The sequence below is a fragment of the Pelecanus crispus genome, chromosome 10 (genome assembly GCF_030463565.1).
Source record: "Pelecanus crispus isolate bPelCri1 chromosome 10, bPelCri1.pri, whole genome shotgun sequence".
NCBI lineage: Eukaryota > Metazoa > Chordata > Aves > Pelecaniformes > Pelecanidae > Pelecanus > Pelecanus crispus.
Window position 1 is genome coordinate 913,171 of NC_134652.1, and position 25,665 is coordinate 938,835.

The window sequence follows — 25,665 nt, forward strand, 5'->3', positions numbered from 1 at the left end:
AATGCCTTTGTTTTTTAAAAGGGCAGTGTGGTTAGCTGCGAGGGGACGGCCAGGCGAGGGGTCTCCATGAGTCCCGGGGCACCGAGAGCCTCTGGCGTTTGAGCCCCCGGCCCTGCCGGGGCGAGGTTTTGCAGCCCCGGGGGAGGGAGAGCCTTGCTTGCTGCGCCCGCGCCGCTCAGGCACCGTCCTGCTTGGCCCCCACGGCCACACTGGGTGTCGTGGGGGACGCAGCGGGTCCTCCAGGCGGGAGATGCGCAGCTGCAGCAGGAGTGATGTGAAGGACGTGCTTCACCACAGCGTCCGGCACGGGAGCAGCCCCCCTGGCCCGGGGGGGCACGCCTGCCCAAATCCCGCATCCGGCAGTGACCGCGAGCGGGTGCACGAGAAAGCACGGAGCACACGGAGGGTGATGCTCCCTCTGATACAACCTCCTAGGCAGTATTTAGCGATTTTTTTTTTTCTTTCTTGGACGTTGCTAAGCTGTAAGTGTGTCATCGGTAAAAGCCATGGGAGAGAGAATGGCAAAGAATGAAAAGCTGAAGTGACGATGTGGTCCAGCGCTACCTTACTGCCCAGATCTCGGGCTGTGGGGGCAGCAGTACAATTACAGAGCAGAAAATGCTAACGAATGATCTCGAGTGACGGAGCGAGCACTGACTTCAAGTGGAAGGAGGCCTGGGACATGATGCTGCGCACCTCGGCTGGAGACCTGTTTGGGGTTTGTGGAGGATCAGACTTCATGAGACAGTGGTTTATAGTAAAGGCTGCCCACTTTTGTTGTTATATAGCCAGTGCCTTGTTAACATTTGCATTAGAAACTGCCTGGGGTTTATTTCAGCCCCCGTCATTCCCTGTGGATGAGTCACGCTGGTGTGGGACGGGAGGTGGGATGGGAGGTGGGACCGATGCTCCTGCCAGCAGCCGGCAGGCTGTGGACAGGAAAGCGGCGTAAGAGAGTGGAGGGTGGAAGCACAATCCTCCACCCAAAAACCTGCTGACGGCCCCTGGGCCACCCCTGCAGGCTTCCACGTGCGCGTGGGGACTTGCCCCGGCGCAGAGCGCCGTGTTGGGGTGGCATGGCCTCCCCTGGGGCTGCGCGGCTGCTGCGTCCCCCGTCTCGGGCGGTCCCCTTGCGTGAGCGTGCAGGGAGGGGTATGGTCCGCTGCAGAGGGGCACGCACGAGCGGCAGCTCCCGGGAGCTGGCTGTTGAGTGCAATAGCTTCGCTTTGGGTGCCAGGCTCGCCCCTCACGCGTACGCTTTCTCAGCTTGCCGCTCAGACAGCCTCTGTCCCTCCCGAGTCCTGAAACCTGCTGGTTCCTAGTCATCAGGAGGCTTGGAGGAAAACGGGGTGCTGGTTGCAAGTCGTGGCATTGGAATGTGACGCTTACTCTCAAAACAGGTGCTAACCCTGAGCTCGCTGTAGTCTGTCCACTGATTCATTGCATCTTGTGTCAGGGAAATCTCCTGTGTACTTTGCTGAAGCCTCTTCACGGGGTCAGGGTGGCTTTTCTGGTGCAGTGTGTGACACCCTCTCTTCAGTCGCAAACACACGTCCCTGCTCATACAGCTCCTTCCCCTTACGCTTCCCCTCCTGGGCCGCGGAGGCCCGGCAGAGCACGCTGCTTGTGCTAGCTGCACCTTGGGAGTCGAGAAATGCACTGCAGGTCTTATGCACAACCGAGAATAAAATCTGTGTGTGAGCCAATCTCTCTCCTTTACCCCCTACAGAACAACCCAGAAGGTGTTTTCCTTTGGTTTGCTCCCCCACACACTGTAGACGTGCTCCACCTCGCGCTTGCAGAGCTCTTGGGGAAATTGCCTCTTTACTCCTCGCCTGAAGTTTTGTCATTTTCTCTTGTCAAGTCATCTTTTGCCAGCGAAGTGCACCAACAGCGAGAGGATCTAGTGCCTTGTTGCCAGAGCAAAGCTTGTCTCTACTAACTCATGCGTAGCAGCGAAGCCCTGATTTGGTGTGATGAATTCATGAGGATTCCCTGGTGTCTAATAATGCGGTTTAATTAATGATAGAGCCTTTCCCTCCTTCTGGATCGCTGTCTTTTGTGTTGTCTGATTGGTTTACACAAAGCTGAGAGGAACTTTTACATCTTTGAGACATCCATCCATCCGTAAAATCTGGCTGAAACTGGCCAACAGTCCTAAAAGTCCGTAGGGGTGAATGTGAAAAAAAAAAAAAAAAATCCCATAACCTCATTTTCTTAGGAAAGCAGACACAAATGTTTAATTCATGAAGCCATAAGCAAGTCCAGCAGACTGGATCCCCCCTGGCGTGAGCCTGCATTGTAATGCAGCGGAGCTCCTCGTCGGGAAAACCGGAGCCCTGGGCTGGCAGGAGGAGCGGGTGGGGTGCGACGCTGCGCCATCGTCCCCATGCCGCCTCGCTGGGGCTGGTGCCGCCGCCGGCGGGGCAGGTGGATTGCGGACACGGTGCTCGGGGCAATCTGCCGCCCCGGGGAGCGCCGGTCCCGGCTTCCCCGTAGGATGCGCTGATTCAGAATGTCACGGCGCCGGTGGTGACGCCTCGGGATGTGCTGGCGCCGGTGCGCCGGCGCTGTTTGCGTGCCGTGTGTTGGCGGCGTGATAAACTGCCACTAGCAATTGTGGTGGTGGTGAGTGATGGAAAAGGGAAGAACAAAGGGTGCTGAGTGATCCCGTCCCCCATTTCCTCATTCTCGCCTTGCTCTCGTTCTTTAATGTTGTTGGCCCCCGGGGTGTCACTAGTGCCTGCCTCTGGTATCCGCTTCCAAGCTGTTTTTTGGGTTTTTCCTGTGTTTTTTCCTTTTCCTACCTCCTCTGAACTGTACCAAATGAAGAAAAAAGGAAACATGAAACATAAAATGTTTTAAAGTTTTATATAATTTTATATAATTTTTTTTTAATTTTTAAAAAAGCTGGCATGAAATGAAAAGGCAAAAGGATGTCTGTGTTTGTAAGTGCAACATGAAACCTGACTTCTGTAGGCCAAAAGTTGGTGGCCAGGCAGTCCTGCTGAGGCGCGGTGCGGCGATGGCCAGCTGGGTTTTCTGGGCCCGGCGGATGTGGCCCAGCACCGCTGGCCACGTGTACCCCTCTGCCCACTGATGCCTGCTCCGAGCCAGCGTCATCCCTCCCCAAAAAAGTGGGTAGCCCCGGGCGACGCGTACATGTGGCAGGAGCCTCCCCGCGGCAAGGAACGCCCTTCCCTGGCACAAACCGGCCAATTTAATGGGGTGTAGTTAATGAGTCTGTAAGGCACGGGGGGTGGGAAGGTGGCACAGCCGTGCCGGGGGCAGCCCTGCGATGCGGCACGCAGGCGTGCGCACCCACAGCTTGCACGCCTGCCTGAGCACAGCGAGAGTGATGGAGCTGGGGCAGGCTCTGGGGCACGGGGCTGGTGGGGAGCGGCTGAGGGAGCTGGGGGTGTTCAGCCTGGAGAAGAGGAGGCTGAGGGGAGACCTGATCGCTCTGCAGCTCCTGGCAGGAGGGGGCAGGGAGGGGGTGTTGGGCTCTGCTCCCAAGTAGTTAGCGATAGGATGAGAGGAAATGGGCTCAAGCTGCGCCAGGGGAGGTTTAGGTTGGAAATTAGGAAAAATTTCTTCACGGAAAGGGTGGTCAAGCATTGGAACAGGCTGCCCAGAGAGGTGGGGGAGTCCCCGTCCCTGGAAGTGTTCAAAAAACGGGCAGAGGTGGCACTTGGGGACATGGTTCAGTCTGGTCTACCCTTGACTGGTTTGGTGTGGACTTGGTAGTGTGGGTTAATGGTTGGACTGGATGACCTTAAAGGGCTTTTCCAACCTAAACGATTCTGTGATTCTATGATTCTCCCAAGTAGTTAGCGATAGGACGAGAGGGAATGGGCTCAAGCTGCGTCAGGGGAGGTTTAGGTTGGATATTAGGAAAAATTTCTTCACAGAAAGGGTGGTCAAGCACTGGAACAGGCTGCCCAGAGAGGTGGGGGAGTCCCCATCCCTGGAAGTGTTCAAAAAACGGGCAGAGGTGGCACTTTGGGACATGGTTTTGTCTGGTCTACCCTTGATTGGCTTAGTGTGGACTTGGTAGTGTAGGTTAATGGTTGGACTGGATGATCTTAAAGGGCTTTTCCAACCTAAACGATTCTATGATTCATACACCACCCTCAGTTCCGTGGCGGCGGGGTCGTGCAACCTCCGATGCTGGAGCCGGCGGGAGGGCCCTGCGGTGACTTCCCAGCCCCACGCACTGCTCTGGCCGGGGAAGCAGAGGTGCCAACAGGCACGGCTAGCGAGGGGAGGCTGGAATTGCCACGCGGGCTCTGCCGGCTGCGTGGCCATGCCGCCGTACGCCCGGGGGATGTGCCGGCTGGCAGCCGTGACCGGCGCCTTTGTAGACTGAGATTTGCCTTGTGCCAGAGGAGCTGCGTTGCGCTCGTAATCGCACTGCCGTTTGAAGAATCCGCTTTTCACTTGCTCTGCTCTGCAAAGCGAGGATCTGTGGATCAGGTAATTCCCGAAAACAGTAAAGGAGACAAAGATGCTGCTGCTTCTGAGGCAGCCCAGCCTTCCTCCGGCCCTGCACCCTTTCTCAGGGCTTTCTCAGCCCCGCAGTCATCCGGCGATCGGCGTATGTACTGCTTTCCTACTGCAGTTTGCAAAAAGGTCATTAGTGGGAGGCAGCCTAGACAGCAAAGCCATAATACATCTTCCGCATGACATGTTTGTGTAAAGAGGATGAAGTTCTTGTTTGCTATAAAGAGTAAAATGATGCAGTGCTGTTACAACACAGGCAAAAGAAACAACTCCCGAGAGCCTACAGCCCAGTCCTGTAAGCTGGAGGCACGAAGCCAAGATTTCTTAGGGGCATTTTCTCTTTCCTCCACAAACTCCCCTGTCAGCGTCCCACAGTTGTCTCCACCTGCCCAAAATGAGAGTGGCAGTGAAGGCCCTGTGGACGGGAATGTCCAGCATGTTTTCCTGTGCCCTTTTAAAAACAAGGTGTTTTTCCAATTACGTGTGACTATTGCAGAGGCATGTTTAGTTATTGTTGTTATTAACCTAAGCTCACTCTCTGACAATTTAGGACCACAGGCTGGACCCTCTAGGACATCTCTCTGCCATATTCTTTGTCTGGTTTTCCTTTACCATGTTATCTCTGCCTGGACTTGGTTGGACCTTTAGCTCTTGTTCGTGGTCTCCCTCTGCCAGACAAAACCCATGGTGCGTGTCCTGGGTCTGAAGGTAGCACAGCTTTCGTTCTTCATTTTCTGCTATCACTGCTGTTTCGCTATTTGCATAACAGCTCGTAAATACCAGAGGAAGCATTGCAAGGGGAGCTGCACGAGAAGCCTGGGAGGCTGACAAACCCTCTGTTAGTGCTCAGAGCACTTGGACGGAGAAGCGGGTGGTCCTCATAGCAGGCGTGAGCAATAGGCACGTGGTGGCTGGCTTTGCAGGGTGTGCGTTCTCAGCATCGCTGCAGGGGCTCCTCTTAATCTGGAAGCAGAAGCAATGTCCCGAGGTGAACCACAAGGCTGCTGCTGCCCATGGATGCAATGAAAGCTCGTCATGGCTTGTGTCCGCAAAATCTTTTTTTCTCACATATATTATTGTATATGCATCAAGGCTAAATAGCCATTTCCTGCTCAAATTCTTTCTAGCTCTTACATGTGACATTTTTCAATATTAAATTCGAACAACAATATCTGCACACACCACCGCTATACCCCACCCCCTCCACCTAAGCCACAAATGCAATCTCATTTCTAGGTCTTTGATTAAGGAGACCTTTTAAAGGGTTAACATATGCTGTCTGTTGAGTGGCAGATGTCTCTGAATCAAACACTGACACTTGTGTTCAGAAGGGCCAACCTAATTATGGGGTAAGGAGATGGAGAGCTAAAGGTCTTTGAGGGGAGGAGATGTGGCAGCATGGGAGATCTCCAGATTCTGCAGGAGTCTTAAGGACTTTCACAAGAAAAACAGTGGAGTAGGAAAGGGCAGAGCTGAGTTATGTGGTGTGGTTATGAAGAAACCCAACCTAAATGCATTACTGAATTTCATAAACTATCATCCATCTGTGAGGACAAAGAGCAGAATATTTTGGCACTTGATTGGATTAATAATTGGAAATCTGATTATTGTCACTCTTCTCCCTTTGCATGTCTTCATTCTTTGCTGCATTGGGGAAGGAGGACGGTAACTCAGGGGGTCGCCTCTGGCCCCAGCTCTCTCTGCCTGCCATGGCATGTACCACCAGAGTGGGCCATGGCACGTACCACCGGAGTGGGCCATCTTGCGTACCACCAGAGTGGGCCATCTCGCCGCCAGCAGCCTGTGCATGCTCGTAGTCCTGCGCTCTCACTCCAGTGCAGCATCCATCCATTTATTCATTCAAACTTCTGGGACGTGTGGATGCGAGGCACAGAGCTGTGTTACGGTAGTCCTGAGCCGTTCCTGATCTGATCACCTGCGCTGCCCCATCGCATTGATGGCAGCAGACGCAGAAGAGTGGAAACTCTGGAGGTCCTGTTCTTCTAGCATTACTCCTAAGAGAAGCGCCAGTTCAGCTGTGCTCAGCTGTAAGCCACCCGAGAGGCTGTGCCTTGTCTTTGGTGGTGATGGTGTCTTTACCTGCCCTCTGTGCCAGCCGTGCAGCCATCGTGCAGACTGGTGGTCTAACATGGCTGACATAAAAAAGCCTTATTTTTAAAGTAAACAGATGTGCCCTGCTTTGCTAATGTTAATTATAAATTTCCCAGTGGCTTAAATATGACCAGCATTTGGATCTTTTTTTTTGTTCTGACAAGCACACCCCCACAAACTGGTTAATTGAACCAAGAGCATGGGATGTTTCAGCATCAGATGCAGGATTTGGCAACAATAACATTGAAGCTACACTGGACATCCAAACCATCTACAGGTCCTTAGAAGCTGCAGCTTATGAGTTTGGGATGTTCTATTAATGCTCATGGCTGGACAATTCAATTACAAAGCACTTAATGTCATAAATGATAAGGAAGAATGTCCTCTGTTCTTATGAAATTATGACTATATCAGCATGATGCAGCAAATATTCCCTAAGCACTTTTATAATAGTTATTAAAGTAGATATTGCCTGGCTTTACCCAGAGCATTATGGGGTGTACCCATTTCGTTGCTCTAGGCAGCACCATAATTCAATGATGTTTGCAGAAGGAGACTTTCTCCTTTTCTTCACATGATGTATTTCTTCTTGGGGGTTGGATCAGCATTCAAAGAAGTCTGAAGTTCATGACTTCCTTTTTAAATGTCTGTACACTGCTTAAAAACAAATCTGTATCTCATTGTAATTGTACAGACACAAATCCAAAGAAGCTGTACTGGGTACCGTTCTGTTCTTCTGGTTTTTCTATGGTGAATACAGGAGCTGCCCACAAGCCAGTAACAGGCAATTGAGCTTTTCTGTGTCTCAGCAATGAAGAAAAAAATGGAACATGAGAAATATAAACAGAAACTGGTGCAGCTGGTATGCAATTAACAACAGCAACTGTCGTTGTAATGATAGATGTGATATAATTCTGCCACAGTCAGAGAGACTTCCCACCTGCGTTGTGCACCCCAGGTCAGCTGCAGCACCTAGGCTGGACCTGCCACGGGACAGAAACTTCTCATGAGCCAGCCTTACTAGGAAGTGTCTTTCCCATTGATGAGCACATGACATGCTTTTATTCCTCCCAATTTTCCTGCCTGCCTTTCTCCTTTGAAATTGTCTCTTCCAGTCTTTTAAGGATTAGGTAGTGGTTTGCCTTGTCTCCCAGGTGAACCACAGTGATGGGTTCTGGAGACAGGCAAAAAGACGATGTGGAAAAAGTTGCAGAACAGACCTTTAGAGGTGGATCGGAAAGGTTGTGTGGAGGGTTGGATATTTCATGTGACAAGGTTGGGGAGACCATGAGAGTGCATTTCTTGTTACTTCTGCTTGGGATGGAGTCTCCTCCCTCCCACGACCACTGTATTGCCCGGCATTTGGGCTGCCCCGAGCTGCACACCAACCAGCTGACTCTGCAGAGACCTCTGTGTTGGCTTTATGTACCATTTCTATTTAATTTCTATTTATGTACCATTTCTATTTTGCATGGCTTCAGAGTTTGGTGACCCTCTGAGCGCCTTTTCCTGTGTTCCCGTGCACCTTGGCCTTTGGTCCCTGTCCCCACGCTGGCGAGCAGGTCCCAAGTGGTAACGCAGTAGTGGTGCAGTCAAGAGATGTTGCTCTGCTGTTGTGGAACTGAATCTGAAAAGTAAACCAGGATTTTTATTTGTGTTACCCTGACCTGTGGAACTGGGTTCTACTGGGGGAGCGATGCTAGGTAGGTGGATAGATATCTGCGTATGTGTATGTATACATACCTGCACAAGCACACAGAGCTTATGAGTAGCCCCCAAGGGAGGAAGCACCAACATTATGGATTTGAACTACATGCTATTTCTTAAATTGCGTAATGAGCCGGGTCCCCCTGTATGGGTATCTGTCCTTCAAAAGTGGCAGGACATGTTGCCAACGTAAGATGTCCTTTCGCAAAAGGTCTGTGGGTTTCTAGGCAGGCTTTGTTTATAACTCTTTTTCCCTGGGCAGCAAACGAGCCTTACAGTTTCACTACCTAACTGTAGTGTAAAAGCTATATGATTTGTCGTATGAATCTAGCCAGGTTAGCCTCACTCGTTTATGGTTTGCTTAAAATCATGACGTCTGACCATATTCCTTACAAAGTCTAGGGAACCTGGAGTCATTTGGTGTAAATACAGGTAAAAGCATTTCTGATACACCTTTCCTTTTTATGCTCATGTCCAAGCGTGCTACCGAGTCCTTTACACCGTCGCAGCGCTGCTGTTTGTTCAGCTGGACGGTGCCTGAGGTGACATCTGAGGCCCAGGCGCTGTGGTCAGAAAACAGCCAGAATTGTCTAAGTGTGTATTGGATATTCGCATGAGTATTTTCATTCTCTGACTGCCTGGAAAAAGCTTCCTGAAAAATCGAGCGACATTGTATAGAATACCTACTTCATTAGGAAACATTTAAGGAAACCAGGAATGCATATTTGTTTGTTGCACAAAGGGTGACGTTTTGCCAGTAACCAGTGGCGAAGAGCTGCTGCTCTCTCCAGTTTCTCAGAAGCTTGATATTTGTCTGGCTGCTCTCTGACAATTAATGAATTCAGCCAAGTGCAGCACCCGTGTTTGTACAGACACAGAAAACCTCGCTCCGTTGCGGCGGATGGGCTGGCTGGGTCCCTCGCCGGGAGCACCCAGCGTGCACGCGTGCGGGGCTCGGCCGTGCGTGTGAACGTGCCTTGTTTTGGAGCAGAGCAGGGCACGTGCTGCCCAGCGTCCTGGAGACCCCGCTGCTCCTCAGGAACAGAAAGCCTTCCTCCTAACATGTCCAAGCACACTGTCAGAAGTTGTGCACTGGGACTTCTCTGCTTCTCATTTCGTTCTCTGCCCAAGATTGATGGATTTTGGGGGGGGAGAGACAGAAATGACTAATTCTCAGCTGTATTCCGTCCTGTCATTTAGGTACCTGCTCCTTTTTTGTTTCTATTGCTGTATTTTTCTGCTAAATACTGCTTTCGGCATGGGGGAAGCAGGGAAGCGAAGAACGGGCAGAGGGAAAGGTCAAGCTGCTCAGCCTGTCACGAGCGAAGAGCTTCTGAGAAAATGGCCACGAAATAACGAACAAGTTTTGTGAGCAGCGTAAGTAATAGGATGTGATTTTCGGTGGATTGGAGTCCCTGAAGGCTGCTTTCCTCCATCTGTTTTTCTATTAATAGCGCTGTTGGCCATCCCCAGGGTGCGATACGACCGCTCTGGGTGGTGCGGGCGCTGCCAGGGCAGCGAGGGGCCGTCAGACACAGCCTAGCAAGCGTCGCCTGCTGAAAAGTTCTAGACGTGTTCCTTTATATAATGTGGATGGCAAAAGTACTGGCTGCTTCAATAGTCTTATAAAATCAAAAGATTAGGAATGAAAACATTGATCAATTCTAAATTTAGTGCTTTCCATTTTCAGACAAGCTGGAGATTTGTTCTGTGAAATAAAACTGTAACTTTAGTATCGCTTTGACAATTACAAATATGCCTTTCTAATGTTTTATACTTTTTTTATTCTTATTGACCCATCATAGTTGCGATTACTGTATTTTTTTCTGTATGATCAGGAATTCTACCTCCCTTGGGAAAACACTCTGGGCTGTAAACACATGACATTTTTTTAAAGAAGGAAAAGAAAGGAAAGTAACAGTATTTATTAAAGAGAAATCTTTTGTGTCTCTGCTTTTCACTTTCACCTCCCATTTAGTTACTATTTATGTACAAAATCCATCAAGAATCCTTCTGTTAATGTTGTTCACTCACAGAGTTGCAGTAAGATTGTTGTGCCATATTATTACTTCTGATCTAAAAATTCTTTTTAAAAGTAAGTGCTAAAAATTCCTCTAAATAAAGGGCAACGCAGTATAAAATATATATCTGTTCATATTCAGCAAATGGTGCCGTTAAACCAAACCATACTGAAGATTAAATAACAACCAGCCCATTCTTCACAGCTGCCGTTTTGCCAAGTGCCATTTAGCAAGGATGTAGGAGCTTTGTTTGGCCGCCACTCATCTTGTTACGAAGTGGTGCCCTACGTGTGCTCCTTGCGGAGGTCCGCACGTTGCGCTGCATCATGAGGCTCTCGGCTCTGCTCTGCTCTACCTTATTTCCTCGGTAGGGAAATACATTCAAATGCAAACTTACAGGAGAACGCTTGCATAAGATGAGAAGACTGGATTTTAGCCCCCTGCTATTATCTTTTGGCTTATCAGAGAGAACAAAATATGCAGGGTTGTTCCTGGGCAGAGTACTCCAATTGGAGACCTTTCTTGGCAGCAGCTCCTCCTCTGCGCAGTGCCTCCAGGGTCGAGGCAGAATTTAAGCCATGGTCAAGCACGGCTGCTCGGTGGCAGCGATGAGCTCAGGTATTGATCTGTCCCTTCCTGATGCCCCGTGCCATTAATCCAGCGAGCACGGTTTGCTACGAAATCGATCTGCTTGCCATTGGGCACGCAGGGCTGGCTTGGGTAGCTGCTGGCTCCTCTGGGCAGCCAGGCTGGGGTCACAGCGATGACTCAGCTCGGTAAGTGCTGTCTGATCTTCATGGAGACATGTGTGATGACGGGCCTTGAGGGATGGTGCATAACTCAGCAGCATTAATGAGTGGAAGCATAAAAGCTCCATAGATGCCTAATGGGTGAGCCGCAGCAGGAAGATCCTCTTTTCTGCTGTTGAATGCTCGAAGCATGTTTCTTCACTTTGGTGATACGATATATTTAAGTACTGTTTGGTAGGTTTGCTAGAAAGGCTTGTGAAGTAATGGTGTGGCTCCTTGGGAACAGGCTGGAGGCAGCCCCTTGTCTGCTGGTGACCGATGACCCATCTGCTCAGCTCAGCCAGTGGGGTGGCCACAGCGATGGACGAAGGAGATCAGCCAGGAGGACCAGGGGGGTTGTCCATCTCCAGGCTCGTGCACAGTTTGTGCCCCCCGTCGGGAAGGGACCTCCATCTCCCCAGCCCCTACAGCTGTCTCTTCCAGGAGACACAGCTCTCTCCAGCCAGCCGTGACAGAAATCGTTCATTAGAAGAATTGCATGAGATTCCTTGTGGAGAAGGACTCAGTATATTCTGTATATTGAGTTCCTACATAGGCAGAGGTAGATGCTGGAGCTGCCATAACATTCACTTTCTTGCTGTTTCTAAAGGAAGGGTCAACAATGGTCACAATGAAATTCATCAGTAGTTAATAGAGTTGTGCTAGGCATGCTAAGTTCGTCTTAACCACAAGTTATCATTAATCCTCTCACTTCCAAGATGATATTTTCTCATTGATACTTTCACTGTTTGTATACTTTGATAGTTCCGTAGTATGGTCTCTGTTGGTGGCCCTCCAAATGCTTTCTGTTGAGTGTTGGGTGTGTAAGACAAAGGGGAAATAAAGCTATGTTTGGTCAGGTCCTACAAGGTCTACGTTTGAACTGTCCTTTTTCCCAAGGGAAGGATACTAGGGATTTTAATGCAATATTGAGAAGCAGTTCTGAACAGATGGGGCTTGAATGTGGCCAAACTTCATCCAGCCAAGTTACTGACTTTAAACTGGGAGAGGGGTGCTGCGCTTGACGGAGGAATTAATGCTGCGTGCAACGTGCACAGTATGTGCACAGAGGTATTTGCTGTCACGTCACAATTGTTTACAGTTATTCTGATTCCTGACTGCCAGTTGGCAGACCCAACAGCTGATATTAAAGTTTTGGAGGTTTTCATAGCTCTGGCATATTAGCTGTTTTCAATGAACAGAAGTGAGCTTTGCTCACCTTTATGCTGGGAGTCACTTCGCAATTTGCTGGCATCTTAGGTACAAGCACCTGTGGTGTGATGACTCTTACGGTTACTTTGCCATACCTTGGGCCTGGTGCTGAAAAACAAGGTCTTTCAGTACAGAGGACCTTCACTAGAGGAGATGCCTACCAGATCAGATCCCTTTGTAGCAATTTGGTGGTAAACACATCAGCGCAATGAAGCAAGCTTCTGCCAATGAAAAATTAAGCATTTGGCTGCAAGTGGCATTAATTCCTCCTGGAGGTTTTGCACTGTGAAACATGAATATCCCCTTCTTTCTTAGGTGAAAAGTTATACCTATAATTATTTACTTCAGTGTGGAATGGAAACTTTGGTGCCTGGGAGGCACGTTGCGGCAGCAGCACAGAAACGAAGACGTTAGGCCACATCGCTCTCAATGCCATTTCCCGGCAGCGCCGTTTCAAGATGAGTGATGAGGTTTTTCAAAATAGCACAGCGAGTGTTCTTGCCTTGGGATCAGGAAAAGCTTCAACATTAATTTACGTTCAGAGATTAAATAAAGCCCTCCATTCTTCATTGGAAATAAGTAGATTTCTCTCTGTTCCCAAGTTTTATCAAATATGTAACTAAAAAAATCATTTTGTCTGCCTTTTTGACCAGCGTATAAAACATCACAGAATGTAATCATGGCCATAATGAAAGATGACTCCAAATACAAGACTTAACTCAAAATGTATGTCGACCGTAGGAAGACGTACTTTTCCACATTTTATTCAGAAAAGACTTGTTAACTGTAGTTGTATACAGGGGTCCAGATCCTCATGTAAATCCATGGAGTGCTGCTGAGCTGGAGTAAATGGTGGATCCACGTTTGGATCCATCCAAAAGGCAGAAAGAAGAAGGGTCATGGTGTCTTCAGGGATTTCTGCAGGTTGGTCTGATTTTTCATCATTCTTCCTTAAATAATAATAAAGCCAGAAAAGCCCAGCAGATATATGAGCATGTGATTAAAGCTACACAAAAATCTAGATGCCTAACAGCCTTTCCATAGGAAGCCTGTCAGCTCCAGAACACCTCTCCCTGTTTGTCCTCCTCCCCGCTCTCGGCAGAGCCGTCCGTGCAGTGGGAAACACCGTTCCCGTCCTCTGGAACCTTCCCAGCGAGGGTCTGCTACTCCGCCTCCTGAAAGTCAGCAAATCTGGGCCATTGCACATCAAGAATACTTGCTCAAGACTATGACCAAAGGATGATCCAATATGCCTACATTTTTTGTTTTAACATTTAGTAAAGATATCAGATTTTGAGATAGCTGACTGCTTATAATTTCTATCAAATGATGAAACTATACAGCTGGCGTGCAAGAGGGGAGAGGGTGGAGAACGAGGACAAACAAAAGTAAAGAAAAATGCTCCTTTTTCTTTTTTGTTTCTTAGGTTTATGTGCTGTCACTTCTTTAGTTTTTCCTTGTTTATTTGGATTAATGTCTCTCTGGAGGTAAAGAGGTCTACATGTTTTTTGGAGCTGCAAGTCAAATAATCACCCATATCTAAAACTCGATTATAGAAACATCTGCTTAATGTCTGATGAGATGTTATTTTCTCAGCATGACATTAAAAGGAAGTGCTTAATCTGAACCACCTCAAATGGCTTTAAATCATAGGATTCAGAGCATGTAGATAACATTCTGTCCCCACCCCCCATGAATTCTTGCAGGAAAATTGGAAAATATTCCATGATAGATGCCAAAAAGAAGAATTCGGCTCCCTGTTTGCTGTGTGCAGGTGCCAATAAGGAGACATAGTTTCCTGACATGGTTTCAGTGTGCTGGTTGTGTGCCGCTTGTGTGCCATTTATGTCAACAGCAAGACAGAAATAAGGTTCATTCTGGGAAAAAAAAAAAATGCGTCAGCCTAGTTTTGGATGTGTTTTGAGCACGCTCCCAGCTATACCGGTGCGATGTGTTTTACTTTCCCAGTACGCAGAGGGCTGGCCACATTTGTAGATGATATAAAGCTGTACAGGTCTGTTGAGCTTCAAGGAGGTCTGTGGATGTGCACGAGGTGAGAGCATGAACACAGTCTTAAGACTACAGAGTTGAAGTTACTGATGTATGGCGTGCTGAGGTGCGATCTTGAACAGCAGGTTTTATTTTAGGTCGGAAGAGGTTTTCGTCTCTAGCATAAGCAACTGAGAAAGGGGTTTTTAATGGAAGTGTTGACATGACCTGAAAACACCAACAGGCTTGCTATGAATAAAAGTTTTATCAGCTACTGGCTGATACTTGGCTTTAGCAAACAGCAGTACTGAATTAAAGAGATTTTAATGATTTATGGTGTTCTGACAAATGAGTCCTTCATCGATCTCGTGATAAAGTATAACTTTTCAGCAGGGAAAAAGTAAAGTTGTAAGAATGCATGAAAAATATCTTAAGGAGTGAAACGTGGCGAGGTGTTTGGAATAGAAAACAAAATCGGCTCTTGAAGATGTGAAGGCAGGTTTGTTGAGCTGGTAACCTCAGCATGGCTCCTGAGGATTGCAGTCATTTTCTATTCACTGCAACTTTAGACCTTTTAATTTGCTTTATACCTGAGTAGATAGGTCCTGGTTTTGACCTTTGCATCTGAAGGAGAGACTGCGCTATTAAAATACTTGCTGTTATTCTTAGAGATGTAGCTATGAAGTGGTCCCAACTGGCTGAAATTGCAGAATTAACTGCAATTAATTGCAGTTAATGCAGTAAATTCAATTAACAGCATTAATTGCAGACAAGCTGCTGCAGTACCGGGTGTGTCTGGGGGCGAGGTGCCCGTGCCGGGGTGCAGCGCAGTGGCTGTGCCCAGCACGGGCTCCTCCATGAAGGCTGGAGATCGGCCGTACGGAGTTGGGGTGCTTGCTGCTGTGCCCATCAGGAGCCCGAAGACGTGCGGGTGTTTGCAGAAGACAGCAGAGTAGCAGCAGTAGGTACGTGTCTGCACCACGTGTCGCCCGGTCTGTGAGCATCAGCATCTCACCCGGGCGGGTTGTGGGAGCAGCGGTGTGAGCGTTACACCTGGAAGTGTCCGTGGTTTGAGAACCACAACCAGCTGATCTAAGGGGAGAAGGCTGGGGCTGGCGACCACAGGTACCCCCGCCCAGGAGCCCCAAACACAGGGAGGCTCTGCCGTGCCGGCCTGGCCCCGAGCGGTGCCTTCGGCCTGATGCGCTCCAGAGGCACGGCCAAAAGCTGGAGAGATGTGGAAAGGCGGAGGAGCGCTGTCGTCACGGCCGGCAGCCGCCCGCCTGTCTGTGTCACCAAGCCCGGTTCGTCAACATGGCATAATACAGAAGATTGCTGCGCAGATTGGCACGGGGACCAGAGCTGCAGATGTCCCATTCTTTTAAATGGGTCTTTGTGTGCTGGAGATAATAGTTGGGAAAAACACTGCCAGAGACGCTGCTGTCAAAACTGTTCCCAGAACAAAGTTCTGGTTAAATAAGCTGCATAATCAAGCAATGAAGGTTTCTGATTGTTTCAAAGTATGTTTTTATTCAGGATCAGACAGTATTATAGTAACGTGTCCCTGCTGAGCGTGGGGTAAGCGTCACGGGTAAGTTGTGTGTAACTCTGCAGTCCTGCTCCCGGGACTTTGCCTCCGGCCGCGGTGGTGCAGCCTCCCCGGGGCGTCTCGGCTGCTGGGGCTGCGGGGCTCTTGCCGCGGCCGCGGGCTCGCAGCGGGGTGCCGCGAGGTCCCTCGGAACTGCACCAGACCCATTGCCCTCTGGGCCGCCAGCAGCATCAGAGGAGCTCTTCCAGGGACGGGTCTGAAATTGTCCATCTTGCCCAGAACGCCCTCTGACAGGACCAGCCCTGGCGGGACGGTGAGGGGCTGCACAGGCGCCTGCGATGCCGGCTGCCGTCAGCGTTTCCAGCCTCTTGTGCTCGCTGACCCAAGCTCTGGGCCGGCAACCGCGGAGGGGGAGCGCCTTTGAGGGACCAGCATCCCTGAGATGTTGGGTGCCTATTCTGGGCCTGTTCTTGTAGGGGAGCTGCTCCCGGGTGGGGTGCTGCCGGTCTTCAGCCCCAGCCCTTTCCCCTTAGATCAGCTGATTTTACTCTCCTGTGTATCAGGTAATTGCCAACTTACTTCTCATTCGTGATTCATCCTGCCCAAGGCACACAGCTTCGTGCTGCCCGTAGCTGCGCTTCCAGCTGTGCTTGAGAGAGCACATCTGTCTGTCTGTCTGTCCTTCCTCGTTTGCTCATTTCTGGGTGTTGGGAGAGGAGAACATCTGCAGAACCACCAGTGTTGTCAGATGCCCAGGACCCAGCCGCCTGGTCGTTGCTTTTGTCAGAGTCAGACTGTTGCCTTTTTGAGAACGCTTTTGATTAGATAAATCTGATTTGATAAACCTGAGGTGATTTTTGGCGGAGGTTGTCACCATTTCGCACCTGATACTACCCGTAACTCACGCGCTTCTGTGGCTTTGTAGGAGGTGCTGTTTTCTGTGGGTTGTCACAAGGCAGTAGCTGGGAGCCAGCACGGTAATTACGGGGATCGAAGGAGTTTTTGACCAAGGGACTGTCCCCAAGGGAGGGCAGGGGATGGCTTTGGCACAGGCCACTTCCAGTTGCTGGTGGCCCTGAGGGGACTGTGCCCCTGGGCGGACAGGGATGGCGTGGGGACGGACCCTTCCTGGTCCCCCGTCGTCTGCAGACTGAGCCGAGCCCCCGTCCCCACGCTGGCGGCCGGTACCCGGCAGCCATGGAGGAGCAGCTCGGGCAGGGCGAGCCAGGGAGCGCGGGGCTGTGCCAGCGGATCACAGCCACAGCCCTGGCACGGCCGCCATCCCCAGTGCGTCCACCCACGCCTGGGCTTGTGTGGAGTGCCACAGGGGACGGCCTTGGTCCCGGGATCCTTCCCGGCTGGAGGCAAAAGTTATGGACTGGCCCGTGGAAAGCAGGTGGATGCTTCCAGCAGAGCTTCATCCGGCTGCTCACCATGGTTCATGCGCTCAATGAATCCCTGATATTTTAATTACATCTCTGCAAATACACCTAGGAGGCAGCTTTAAGCTTTGCTATCTTGGCTGTGCCTTAAAAAAAAAAAAAAAAAAATTGATTAGCTGGTTTTATCCTTAATGTTTATGAGAACTGTAGAACAAGTTAATATTATCTTTTTAATTACAGTTGTTACAGAGACGTTAATTACCAGGCAAAGATTGTATTTCAATTACCGTCAGTGCCATCAGAATACAAAATGGATACAGAGATTGCTTTTAAATGACAGGGTGACTGATACTGCGTCCTGTGCAACTGTGATACCGGGGCCGTGTCAAATGCCTTCGGTTTCTCCTCAGAATAGCACCATCCCTCTTTGCAACTTTCCTGATAGCAGCTGAGGATTGATTTTAATTTTTTTCACGTAATTAGCAAGATCCTGTCTGCAGCTCTCGGTGCAGAACCACTCTCAAATGGCGAAGCAAGTGGGTCCCGGCGGCCCCGGGGCAGCTGGGGGGGCCCAGCCTGCAGCCCCGTCCTGCTGCTGCCCACGCCGCGGCTGTGCCCGCCCTGCTGCTGCGCGGGCATCGCTCTGCCCGTTGCGGCGTTAATTGCCAAATCAAGTCCTCTCCAGCTCTTCTTTAAAGGCTGTGTGGCAGTAGCTTCCCTCCAGCTGATCAGACATAGCCACTTTCTAAAGAGTGGGAACGCTCAGGGGAGTGAACAGTTTATTGTCTTGGTTTAATGGGTGAGCTGTTAGAGGAAAGCCTGTCTAAAGGAGACAAACTCGTTAAAAATCAATATTGGAGGTTATTCTTTCAGCGACAGAACAGCAATGCAAAGTTTACAGTAAACCCTTTCTTCCCTGCTTTACTGTCTCCATTTGCTCAACAAACTCGCTGTAGTTTGCAAGGAACCAGTAATTGCAACCTTCTTGCTCTTCTCTGCAAGGAAGAGCTGACTGGCGCTGGTTTTGCAGTCTGTCTGCGAAGTCTCAAAGCCTCACTGAGCACCCGCGGGTGGTTTCCAGCTGTACTGGTGTGACTGGTATTTAACCCAGATGTTCCCCTCAGCCCAGCGGGTCGGGGTGGTCTCAGCCGAGGCTCAGCAAGCACGTGCTTTCGTGGCTCTATCGCAAATTACCAGTTCTCTGTTCTCCCCATTTCTGCTGTAACACTCAGTTCTCTGAAAACGCTTGAGCTGTTTATACATCATGGTAAGCACCTCTTTACTGCTTGTGGTCCTTCAGAATAAAGAACTTGACTCTTCCTGCTACAGAGGCTGCAAATCTCCCATTTCCTCGGCATCCTTCCCGAGGCTACTGCCATGCTGTCCCCTGTAGCGGAGACTTTTCCCCAGGCAGTCCCAAAGCCTACTGATGCTTTTGGGTGCCACGGGCAATTTTATGTTTATGCTTCCCATTTCAAGTTTCAGCCTTGCAAGTAAAATGGCAGCAATATAGATACTGGGGAGAACAGGGAGGGATTTGAGCCGCGCCGCTGTTCCCGCCGGGGTCCTCCCCTGCTCCAGCCTGTGTCTCTGCGTCTCGCTGGGACCCGGTGCTGGGACATCACGCTGGTGTCCCCAGCAGGCGTGGCGGCTGCTGGGTCACACTGAGCTGGCACAGCAGAAGCGCTGCAGGCTGGGCTGGGTTTTTGTCCAATGCTTCATTTCTTCTGCGCTGCCGTACCCGGGAAGAGGCAGCGCCTGGTCCTAGGGCACCAGCGCAGGAGGTGGTTGGTGTCGGAGGTGACTGATATTTCCTTTGCTGGGTAAAAGCTTAGGGCCAGATTCTGGTTGTGTTTTTGCTCATGATAATTCCTCATGGCTTCATCGGGGTTGGCTTATTTTTGAGAGCTGAAAACTGCTGCTCCAGGTGATTAACGGTTGGAGAGCGCTGCTGGGATCAAATAAGCTTTGCCAGGGGGATCGATGCATCATGCCAGAGTGACAGCCATTTCCAGAATGACCACTTACAACTGCAGTGCTTTTCATCTCTGGAGAACGGGAAATATGGAGACTTTTTTAACCATTTCAGTAGCTAACTGGAGTTTTGTAGGTTTTCCACATTGGGACTCCAAACATAAATACCCAAGGGAAGTCAGCAGAAGCTGGAGGAGAAATCAGTATATGTGGGCAAGCTGCAACCACTCCAAATCAGCATTTTTTATAAGCTAGAGCAGCGTTCGGCTGTGGTTCACTATTGTGTAGGATTAAGGTGTTTGATGATGGTGCGTAGTGCTTGCTAATGCTAAGCCTTGACCCTGCTCTAAAAACAAAATAAGTGAAATCCAGCTTTGTACGCCGAAACTTCCTGATGGCTCTCAGCAGAAGTCAGTAAAGTCTCCATGTATGTGAGGATTACAGCGCATTTGTCTCGTCTTTCAAAAGCAGAAGCCACTGAGAGATTCAAGAAGAAAACCTACTGCTCACAGTTTGGAAGCAAAAGGAAGATCTCATGAACCCAGCTGTGGGTATTTGCATCCGATGCAGAGGACAGGATTGTTGGTGCCTTAATTTAAGGTGACATCTGCATTTGCAGAAGGAAAAAATAATTTTTGTGCAGCTGAGATCAAGCAATCTCAAGTATTATCAGCTCTGCAGATCTTGCCCAGAATGCAAACTACTTGCTTTTGTTTGAGCCCAGACAAATTGTGCTGCCCCTTTAGAATTAGTTTGAGATAAGTCAGGACATGCTACTAAATGATTAGATGACCTTTCATCTGAGTGGGAATTTCAGCCTGTTGGATTCCTCCAGAATCTGCAGGAAAGAAGTTACTGGCTTTCTGAAGGAGAAAAGGCAAAGCCTGCCTGAGAGCAAGTTGGACTGAAGAATGTACAGAGCAGGAAAAATTTAGACAACTGGGGAAAGTATCCTAAATTAACAAGAACAAAAAAAACTTCCAAAAAGGACATCATGTCTGAGTCCCCTGGACACCAGGAAACACCCAAATCCCAGCTCTCTATTTCCATGCCAGCTTGCACCATGGCTGAGTGGAAAACAGAAATAACTCTTGTAAGCAACAGCTCAGTGAGTGATGCAGGGGAATAAGAAGCCAAGTAATTCCTGGCGGGTTACGGACTTTGTTTCTGCTTTTGGTGCTTAGTCCATGGCGTGATGGAGAGTGCTTTGAACCTACAGAATAAGGTTTACCCTGAGGCTTTATCCTAAAGTCAGGTTTGTGTGAGAGTGTAAATGGTGCACATGCTTCCTACCGAAAGAGCAAGTTCACCCCTGCAAATTACAGTCATGGTGTGGGTGATAGTAGAAGACAAACCAGTCAAAGGTGTAAGTCCCTCAGGTAGGTTCTAATTATTTAGTCTCAGTATTAATTTTTTTGTTTCTTGTGGTTTTTAAACCTTAACTTATGGTCTGATAGTTGAAATTTGTAATGTTTTCCCTGGATCAGTTGGAAGCTGCTAAAACACCACCACCAAGCCGACCCCAGGACAGCCCAGAGCCGTGCAGCTGCTCCCGCTCCAGAGGCTGCTGTTTGTTCGCTCTTCTCAAATTAGATCTGGTCCTTTTGTCCCCCTCTTTGATTTTCAGATGCTACGAGAAAATCAGGTGAGCTTTGGGTGCTGTGCCGTGTCCATTTGCCCCACGGGAGCATTGCTGGAGCTCGGCACGGCACGGCACGGCACGAGTCCTCCAGGTGCCCGGCACTGCCGTGGCGGAGGGATGCAGCCCTGCCATGCCATGCCCCGCACCCCGTAGGATGCCCAGCTCCTGCTGCGGGGATTCCTCTTGGCTTCCCATCTCTTGTCTTTTCGGCCGTTCTCACTCTTGGCTTCCCATCTCTTGTCTTTTCGGCCGTTCTCACGCCTCTCTCTCTCGTGTCAATTATCAGGACAATTTAAACAGATGGATTTACTGTCAGCTCAACAGAGGGTGAAATGTTTTGGCGATGGGAAGCCGCAGGGACGGCTTTGCAGCAAACGAGGTTAGGGATGTTCTCCGGCGGTGCTGCGTGACGGCAGGGGTGGCAGGGAGCCGTGCTGCGCGTCTGCCCTCGGGAGAGGCAGCGACAAAAACCTCCTGGGTGCTGCATGGAAGTCAGATGAAGTCAGGCTAACTCCTTGACTGCTTTTGCTGATAAAAAACAAACTTTGTGCACAAAGCAGAGAGGCAGCTCTGACCACTTCTGTTCACGTACTGCTTTTTTTAATGATAATGCTTACCTTAAAGAAAGGTATTTCAAAGGCAAGAGTCAGTTTCCTCTGCCTCTTGCTTTTTTAGTATCACCCAGGTCAACGGTCCTCGTTAGTCCCCTCTAAATTAATGAGATAGCTGGGGCTGTTGAGTGAAGACCAAGATTGTCCCAGATTCAGATGAGAAGCTGCCAGCGATGGTGACAATACAGGAGTTGTCATTGTCTGCGGCCCCATAAAGTGGGATCAGACTGGGAGATGTTAAATGCACATCTCATGTCCTGAATCGCAAATGCAAGCTCCGAACCCTTTATGCCTTTAATGCAATAAAAGCAAAGGCAGCTGTATACAAACCATTTGGCAGCAGCTGAATGTTCAGGGTATCTGGGACTCTATTAAATCTTTTATGTGCCATGTCTTGAGCAATATACTACCAGCTGATGCCTGCCTTCTGCTTCACAAATCTGGCAGCATTACGTACAATTTTTTCTAATGGCTGTATTTAACCACTGAAAATTTCCTTTGTGCGGCGAGGGACCGCATTATGCAGAGTGAGGACAAAGTAGTCTCTACTTTCTGCTTTCTTGCGTTGCTTCGCATTGTAGAGCTGCTTGAAAATGGATTGAGATTAATTTAAAAAACCACTGTGACTTGTTACCAAGTAGATGTTTATTCCTTCCCCAGGAACAGATGCACAAATGGAGAAGCACAAACAAGAAAAGATACGTGTCGGGGCACTGCCGTTTCGGCAGGGGAGGGCACTTTGTAACCGGGGGCGTTTTACAAAGGATTCCTGCCTGTGGCAGAGGACCGGAGCGGCCAAGCCCGGCCGGGGCAGCACCGAACACCGGTCCTGACGTTGGTTCGACTCGCTCTAGATCCCTGCCGAGAGCTGTATTAACGTGGTCATTAACTATTAATGGCTGTGCTAATGATAGCGGCACAAACAGAGCATAGCTGGGTGTCGTGGTTCAGCCCCAGGCAGCGGCTCAGCACCACGCAGCCATCGCTCACTGCCCCTGCCCCCATGGGATGGGGAGAGAATCGGAGGAGTGAGAGTGAGAAACACTCCTGGGCTGAGATAAGAACAGTTTAATAGTTGAAATAAAGTAAAATAGTAATGATAATAATAACAATATAATACTAATAATATCCAAAGCAAGTGCTGCCCAATGCAGTTGCTCCCCACCCGCCGACCGATGCCCAGCCAGTTCCCAGCAGCGATCGCTGCTCCCCGGCCAACCCCCCCAGTTTCCATACTGCCCATGACGCCGTATGGTATGGAATGGCCCTTGGGGCAGTTGGGGTCAGCTCTCCTGGCTGTGCCCCCTCCCAGCTCCTTGTGCCCCTGGCAGAGCAGGGGAAGCTGGAAAGTCCTTGCCTGGCATAAGCAGCGCTGAGCAACAACTAAACCATCAGCGTGTGATCAGCGTTATTCTCCTCCTAAATCCAAACCACAGCACTGTGCCTGCTCCTGGGAAGAACATTAACTCTATCCCAGCCCAAACCAGGACACTGGGGCACTGGAGCAGGGCCCTGCCGTTGTCCGTCGGCCGTGGGGTGTGCCGCCCGGGAGCTGTGCCGTCGGGCAGCACCGCAGTGAGAGCCGTGCAGCGCCGGCGGGCACGTGCCCCGGGCCATGGGCACAGGTCAGCCACCTCCCGCTCGTCCCACGGGGCCGCCCCTGCCACCCCGGCATTTTGGGAGGCTCGGCTGGAAGGACATTTCCATCGATGCCCACGTGGGTGTTTTTTTCCAGAAAACAGAGAACAAAAATTTCCAGAGTGCCTGAAACTGGCATTGGTTTGTATGTAGGTGATGATGTTCCATTTCAGAAAACTATTTATTATGATTACAGAGTACAAGAAGTTTTCATCATTTTCTCATTTATTATACTAGGTTTCCATTTTCCCTGCAGAGAAACGAGAAGCAAATGACATAAATATAAAATGCAATACTTGTTAATATATTGCAAGTCGCAATCTAAAAAAAAAACCAAAAAATTTAGAAATTAATGAGCTTCTAGCCATAATGCGAAATAAACTGACATCAGGAAAGAATGTTGCTCAGTGCCTGGATGGCTGTTATTCAAAGGCTTGTTTTTAGAGAAGTTACATAGCAATGACCATGTTGTAAAGGGATATTGTTAGGTCTTTTCTGCTCAAGGAATTTATAAAATATTAAGGTGGGGGTTTTTTTGCTGGGTTTATTAAATGCACGACCAGTTTAGTCTGCTCTAGGCAGGGGTTGGATCCTGCCGGTGCTTTGCACTGCAGTAGGTAGTTCACTGTTAAGTTTGCACAAAGCAGGGGTTTTACCTTATGTTTCTGTGTTATGAGCAGTCGCTGGCAGCCGTAGCCGACGGGCTGTTGCACGCCCGCAGGTGCCGGAGGGGACTGCGCCGGCCGGCGGACGGGGCTGGGGACACCCGTTCTCGCCCCGTCACTCAGCGGGCGATGAGCGCAGGCTCGTAGCATCTGAAAATCAAAGAGGGGGACAAAAGGACCAGATCTAATTTGAGAAGAGCGAACAAACAGCAGCCTCTGGGGCGGGAGCAGCTGCACGGCTCTGGGCTGTCCTGGGGTCGGCTTGGTGGTGGTGTTTTTAGCAGCTTCCAACTGATCCAGGGAATCATAAAATCATAGAATCATAGAATCGTTTAGGTTGGAAAAGCCCTTTAAGGTCATCCAGTCCAACCATTAACCTACACTGCCAAGTCCACACTAAACCAATTAAGGGTAGACCAGACTGAACCATGTCCCAAAGTGCCACCTCTGCCCGTTTTTTGAACACTTCCAGGGATGGGGACTCCCCCACCTCTAACATCATTCGGAAAACATCACGAACATTCGGAAAACATCACGAATTTCAACTCTGCCTCGGCGCAGCTGCCAGCGCCGGGCACGGCTCTCAGGAGCGGGTACCGGGTGCGGGCGTCGGGCTTGCTGGTGCCACCGCAGCCGAGGGACGGGCGGCCGGCAGCGGTGGTTCGGTCGGGGACTGAGCCGGGGCCCGGTGACCCAGTGGCCCAAGACGTGCCCTGCTGTGGCCACGGGGCCGGGCTGCCCACCCGCCGTGCCGGCCGAGCCCGCTCCCGCGCCAGCACGGTTGGGCTCTGCCAGCCGAGCCCGCCTCTGGGCAAAGTGTGAGTTCAACAGAGAAAATTGCTCGGGTCAAGCTGCCCGAGAAATGCGCCTTTAAAGTGAGGTCTGTGGTGTGCCAGGAGTTATTTCAATACCTAATTTTCCATCCTTACTGTAATTGTAATGATGACTGCAAAATAGTCCCCGTAATTTCAGTGTGCATCGCTAATTGGGATGTTTTTATCAGGCTAACGATAACCACCTATTATTTTGTCACCTTCTTGCTGTAATGTGTCCTCAATAATATTATACTGTGCGGCATTAGCGCTTGCAAATGATTATTGATGGCAGCATTTTAGAAGCACGGAAGAGTTCAGCGGCTCCCGTCTGGCTGCGGTGTTTTCTGCCGTCCAGCGAACGGCCCTGTGCGCGCTCCCGTGCTGTGTGAACGCGACCTGCTCGCCAGCGCGCGGCCCGAAGCCACCCCCAGCTCCGCCTCCCCGCGCCGCTCCAGGCGAAGGCTGCATGACCAAAATACCGAATTACGCCTTTTTCAAAGAAAACGCATCCAGCACGGTGTAATCACGGGCGTGTCTGATAACTGAAAGCGGACGGGTGTAATCATACCAGATGTAGCAATTTCATTAGCTCATTTAAAAATAGTTAACTTCATAACTAATCAGCTCTTTTAACAATAGTTACCTTGCTAATTAAGGTGCCGTTATCCCTCAGAAGAAGGGAGGGAGGCGCACCACAGGCTCTACTGGCGGGAAGCCCGTGCCAGCCCGGCGGGCTTCGTGCCCGTCGGCAGAGCAGGGGCCGGGGCCAGGTGCCGGGTTATCCCGCCGCGCCGGGGGCTGCCGGCGCTGGAGGCTGGCAGCCAGCGGACCTGAGCAGCATGGAGCCAAGGCTGGGAGAGAAGCCCCGCGATTGCCCGAAGCCCGTCTCCGTTCGGAGGCAGCGAGCACAAAGCTCCCTCCCACAGCGCCCAGACACCATTCCCTGCTGGAAAGCTCTCCCCGGAGCACATCGCATCCCAGAGGAAGCTCTCGTGTGGCTGCGCAGTTAAGGGCAACTGGGGGGGGTGCAGTGCCCAGAATGGGAGTGCATGGGCAC

General features: G+C 50.2%; 1 protein-coding gene across 2 annotated transcripts in view; it reads left to right on the forward strand.

The window, feature by feature from the left end:
- The window catches only part of STK32C (serine/threonine kinase 32C), a 101,933-nt gene that overhangs the window by 61,784 nt on the left and 14,484 nt on the right, over window positions 1-25,665 (forward strand). The gene's annotated exons all lie outside the window — the stretch shown is intronic.